Source organism: Amphiura filiformis, chromosome 2, assembly GCF_039555335.1.
Source record: "Amphiura filiformis chromosome 2, Afil_fr2py, whole genome shotgun sequence".
NCBI classification, from domain to species: domain Eukaryota; kingdom Metazoa; phylum Echinodermata; class Ophiuroidea; order Amphilepidida; family Amphiuridae; genus Amphiura; species Amphiura filiformis.
This window is the reverse complement of record NC_092629.1, coordinates 29,026,938-29,033,681: the sequence shown is the minus strand read 5'-3', so window position 1 is coordinate 29,033,681 and position 6,744 is coordinate 29,026,938.

Below are 6,744 nucleotides of genomic sequence, written 5' to 3'. Positions count from 1 at the left end.
ACAACTCAAATTCATCCACTGTGTCTATTGAGCATGTGAAAATAGCATGTATGAAAAAAACCCAAGTCCATGATTTGAGTGTTCTAACACATTGATTGAAATCCAGTATGTATAAAAGTCCGCTTGTAACACATTCATTACTTCAGAGTGACGTTTGAAAAAAAATGGGTTTAATAAAGGAAAGTGTGTGGTTTATATTACATGGCAGAATGCTTATCAACATTATACATACCTGTGTGCTTTATTTTGTATTATCTTACTAGTGGTAATCTCATTCAAACATTGTTGCCTTTGTATATGATTCAAAAAACCATCCAAGTCCAAAATGTAAAATGAACCCCACGAAGTCCCTGAAATGCTAATCGTCATACTTAATACAGTTTAACCCACTCATTTGCACGTAAAACTTACCATATTGACCAGGTAAATCTAACTGAAGGAATTAAAATGATACACATGGTTTTCTCTCAAAATCACTTCCCATGGACTTGGGTGAGTTTTGTATTCATGTATTCAATTGCATTGTATTTTGTCTGGATATGTATAAACCAAAAATTAACAATGAAAGGACATTCCTGAAGCTCGTTGACTTGGGGATGATTTGAAATGACCGCTAATTATGGCTTTATTACTTGCAACGTGGAAAAAGAGACACACGTAGAACCGAAAAAAGGTACCATTTTGTTGAAGGGTAGAGTTCAACAAACCATAACCTCGCTTCTGGATATCGTTTGAAGTCAACTGCTATACTATTTTAAAGCTGATGATATATATTTTCTAAACTCGAAATAAAACAAAATTGACCGGGGCCGAGTTTACGGCTGATTCGTAGTGTCCAGTCACATATGTCTTACGAAACCGTTAAAAAGAGCACTTTTGTCTGGTTGGCCTCTATACTGCGAGGAGAATTGTTACTTGTAGTATGATAACCAGAAATGATTGAACAATAAGGGCTGGACGAATATATGTGTTCCCGATCACCCGACTGCTTCTAAATCTCAACCCTGTCGACCCAAAATATTGTCGACAACTCAATGGAACAAAAATATTTTTAGGATCAACTAAAATAGACCCAACAGGAATTTATTTTAGCTGCTTCATTTTCATGTGCTGTAAGAGAATTGTCATAGACTAGTTCCATTAATGTATGAGATATTTCGTCGGCTTTATTCCATAGTTGTTGCATAAGATGGGTCACTACGAACAAACAACTTTGCGAGAAAATCTGGTTTGAAGAAATGCCAATACAAAATCGAGTTCTGTAAATCTGACAGTAATTATATTTTTAGTTTGATGTAACATTTCTGTAGTAAAAAAGTAGTTAAAAAATAAATTCCTGTTGGGTCTGATTTGCTATGTGCCACGTGCGTCGATAGTAACCAAATATACCTCAGTGACAGAGCACATCCAGCGAGCCATGTTCAGCTAGTCTATTCTCAAAATGAAAACAAAGAAAACTTGTACAATTTAATGGGACCGTCATTTGTTGAAATGAGGGGATTTTAGTTGAAAAATTGGGCCAATACCAAGATTTATTATTGATTTATTATTGATCCTCAAATATCCCCACCACCTTTATTATACCAAATCTAATCAGAAAAAAAAATATGGAGATATTCTGTTCCCCGTACTACATAGATTGTGGTTGAACAAGACAAATATTTATCATAAGTTGTGATATTGTATTGTTCAGGTACTATTGTAAATTTGAAAGCAAGAAAGCAAAACGAATAGTCAAATGAGTGTGCAGTAGAAGCGGTTACCATGGGAAAGATATCGATTCATTAAATTCAAGCTGATGAGAGATATTTAAGGAATAAATATTAAAACAAAACTCAGGCACGATGATATCGATGTGGAAGCTAAATTTTATAATCGTCTGTTAAGGTATATATCTCATATGAGTGTACGATAGAAGCGGTTACCATGGAAAATATATCGATTCCACAATTCCAAGCTGATGAGGGATATTTATGGAATAAATATTTAAAGAAAACAAAAAAGAGAAACCAGACAAGATAATACCAACGTGGAAGCTAAATTTATACTCTTCTGTTTCCCGTTCTGCGTAGATTATGGTTGAACAAGACAAATTAACCTAACTTGAGGTCTGAAATTATTTTATTCGGGTACTATAGTAAATTTGAAACCAAGAAAACAAAATACATAGTCATGTGACTATATATTTCAAACGGTTACCTTGGCTGGTAAGGAATATTTAAGACATAAAAATTAAAATTTGAAAAAAAAACCGAAAAAAAAAAAAATTAACATCGTGCCACACAACATATGTGTCTGCTTTACACGTACAATGGAGCAATGTGCTGGAATATACTTTCAGTTGGGTGAACGATTATAAAGCGAGCGCTAGAGAATGTGTGTGGTCTTTGTTCACGAAATGAGACAATACGTGCTTATTGTTAACCAGCGTTCTTGAAAATGAGAAACATGGTGGTTTGCAGACTTAACACGGTTTGGAAATAATTTCTTCATATTTTTTGGTGTTATCTGTCGTTTACATATCCTTCCTAAAACACCAAAGTAAGCATATTTCCAATATCTAAATTAGCTAAAATTTACGACATGTTACAAAACTATATTGTCTAGAATTTTAGAAGAGTACTTTTAATATTGGCCGGTTATTTTTCACACAGCGACGTTAACTAGGCAATGTACTATTACCTATAACATTAATTAAAACACCAAAGTACGCATATTTCCAAACATCTAAATTAGCTAAAAATTTAGGACATGTTGCAAAACTATATTTTCTAGAACTTTAGAAACGTACTTTTAATATTGGCCGGTTATTTTTCACACAGCGACGTTATCTAGGCATATCCCCATACTTTTAACGTAGGCTATTTGTAGAGGTCACGCGTCAATGGGAAAGAGCACTGTGTATTGTGTATAGGAAAACGGACAGTAACTGCAGTATGAAAGACCTAACTTTTGAGATGGTTTGCATGTTTGAAAGTGCAAAATTAACAATAAGGCGACCGGTTATACCACCGCGTTAAACAAGCCATCATCATGACACTTGTAAACACACCGTGCTCGAGTTTGATTGACAGATGACGTCAGACGCGATAAATTATTTTTATCTCTGTCTTTAATTATAGTCCGCAGGACTGACTGATCATAAAAGTAACCTGTCCGGCATAAAAGTAACCTGTCCATATATTTTATCATTAACTTTTGTTTTGATGTATCGGTGCTAAGTTTAGTTATCAGTGGACAAAATCTAGAAGCTGGGAAAAATTGCAAAATAGTCCAGGCGATCCGCAACAAAAATGTCTTTAACGGGATGTGCTCACGCGAAGCCCGCAAAAATTGCAATTTAAATGCTGAAATGGTCCAAAAAGGATAATCGTGGCCTTAAAATCTCAAACAGAAAATAAAAATCACAATTTGGTGAAAATGAAAAGACAATGCTTTTATGAAATTTCCGTGTCTTCTTTAGACGGGGTGGTAATAACTTCTAGAATAACTCAATGCGAGCTTTTGTTATTCGTAGTTATATGTTTTGTTTTTATCTTCATGTTGTTAACAGATATGTGTAGAAGACTACAACGGGATCCTTACAGACTGAAGATCTACTGAATTGACTTTACCCATATCGATCAAATTATAAAGCAAGTACACCACCTCAATATATTAATAATTATCTAAACCTCGGACTTTCTATATGTTTGGAAGAAGAATAACTATCCGTCGTGAGCTAAGAAAGAATCTACAAATTGATAATCTGTCATTCTTTTGAATCAGAAGCTATCGTCCAACCCCAAGCTTAATTTATATTTATATTTTACATGCATTGTTGAATGAATAAATTTGATTGATTGATTCCGAGGATATTTCCTATCGTTGGAAGTTGTTGCCAAATATGTTGCGGGTAATATTCAGTGAATGCCTGAGACGAAAATACTCGTACCAGTCCTAGGCTTATCTAGTTACAGCCTGAAAAATCTACATCTGATAACACGTAATCTATCTGGATATCAGAAATAGCGTCAAATCTGCACTGTTACCATGGTTACTAATACCGCAAAGATTTGTTTAGCGATGCAAATATAATGTTATAGTAGTTTCTCTAGGTGCAACAAATAAAAAACAATTATAATACTATAAATATTAATTTGACTCATTCTACGAACATAGTAATATCAATAGATATATGAATAAGTAGCTGTATAGATTTGTCATCGATGCCGTCGGACAATAGGAACACGAAGATACATAAATCTTAAATCGTAACCTCTGCATTGCGAAGGTACCTAATTTCAAAATACCTTCAAGATGTCAAATTTTATCATGTTCAGAATCAAACCTGCTCCCATCTTGTTTCTCCTTATTTTCTTAAATCTGGTGTTTCATGTAATTGCTAGGTTGCAAGTGCTTCCTCTCTGGAATACTGCTGACACAAACAGCCTCACATGCTCTCTCACTAGCGATAAAAAACCAATAATCGATGAAGTCACGTTTACTTTCAGTGGAGATCCATTCAAACCTTGCCGCTTGCAATTAACAGCATCAGAAGGAACAGGTGCTTTGTTACGTATACCTCAAGGAATGCCCACTGATACCCTTATGTACGTGGACAAGCAAGGAGATCGTTTGAATTGTCAGAATAGATATGTTGTTATTGCAGCAAATGAATTCTGTTCCATTGTATTTGCACATGCAAATCTCCAGCTATATCTGCGAGGTACTGGCAATGTCCTCATTAGTAATATACCGATAAACGAGTCTCTGTCTTTATGCTCTGAAGGAGATGATGAGCAACATCGGGCTCTTTCCGGTGTATATGATACCAACAAATGCCCCACAAATGAAGTCAATCATACTATTACCTGTTCCTCGTTCTTTAATTTCATTTGTTCGTTTGATTTTCCAACAAACTGTGATGCTATTCTTGGGAATAGATACGTAGAATTTATGTGTCACAACTCACAGTCTAGCCACACAGCTCTGATTATTTACCCAAATGACATCATGACATTAGGCCTGTCAGAACAGAATATAGGGCAAGTGATTAGTTATGCTTTTATTGGTCTAAAAGGGTTGAATCTACTTAAAATGGCTGAAAACAAGTTAACAATTTTAGCAAAGGGGACGTTTAAAGGGTTGATTAGCCTTAAAGAATTGTATCTCTATGACAATCAAATTACTTCATTAGATGGAGATTTGTTCAATGAGACAAGCAGGCTGATTCTACTTAATCTAGCTAGAAACAAGTTAACAGTTTTAGCAAAAGGGTTGTTTAAAGGGTTGATTAACCTTGTAGAGCTGTTCCTCTATGACAATCAAATTTCATTACACGAGGATTTGTTCAATGAGACAAGTAGGCTGATTTTACTTAATTTAGCTGAAACCAAGTTGACAATTTTAGCAAACGATTTGTTCAAAGGGTTGATTAACCTTGATTATTTGTACCTACATGATAATCAAATAATCTCATTGGATGGGGATTTGTTCAATGAAACCAAGAAGCTGACTCTACTCTCACTACATGCAAACAAGTTAACACTTTTGCCAAAAAGATTATTTAAAGGGTTGCTTAACCTTGAATATTTGTATCTCTATGAAAATCAAATTATTTCATTAGATGGCGATTTGTTCAATGAGACAAGAAGGCTGATTGTACTCAATCTGGCTAAAAATAATTTAACAACCTTTGCAAAAGGGTTGTTCAAAGGGTTGATTAACCTTAATCATTTGGACCTCCATGAAAATCAAATTATCTCATTGGATGGGGATTTGTTCAATGAAACTAAGAATCTGATTTTAGAACTCTTACTAAATACAAACAAGTTGACACTTTTAATAAGAGGATTGTTTAAAGGGTTGATTAACCTTGAAGAGTTGTATCTTCATGCTAATCAAATAATCTCATTGGATGGAGATTTGTTCAATGAGACTAAGAAACTGACGCGACTCTTACTATATGCAAACAAGTTAACACTTTTACCTCAAGGGTTGTTTAAAGGGTTGATTAACCTTGCAGAATTGTATCTCTATGAAAATCAAATTACTTCATTAGATGGCGATTTGTTTAATGAGACAAATAGGCTGAATCTACTTAATCTGGCTGAAAACAACGTAACACTTTTACCAAAAGGGTTGTTCAAAGGGTTGAATAACCTTGACCAATTGTACCTTCATGGAAATCAAATAGTCTCATTGGATGGGGATTTGTTCAATGAAACTAAGAAGCTGACTCAACTCACACTAAATGCAACCAAGTTGACACTTTTACCAAAAGGATTGTTTAAAGGGTTGATTATCCTTGAAGAGTTAGACCTTAGCGATAATCAAATTACTTCATTAGATGTAGATTTGTTCAATGAGACGAGTAGGCTACTTTTATTCCGTTGGGCTGCAAACAATGTAACAATTTTACCAAAAGGGTTGTTTAGTGGTTTAATTAACCTTAAATGGTTGGTTCTCAGTCGCAACAATATGAAAATTTTACCAAAAGGGTTGTTCAATGGTTTAATTAACCTTAAATGGTTGTTTCTCAATGATAATAACATGACATATTTACCAAAAGGGTTGTTCCAAAGTCTGACGAACCTTACAGAGCTGCTCCTGTATGAGAACAAGTTAAACATTTTACCAAAAGGGTTGTTCAATGGTTTGATTAACCTTGAACTGTTGCACCTTGGTAGAAATCAAATTATTTCATTACATAGAGATTTGTTCAATGAGACAAGTAAACTGATTAAACTCAATGTGACTGAA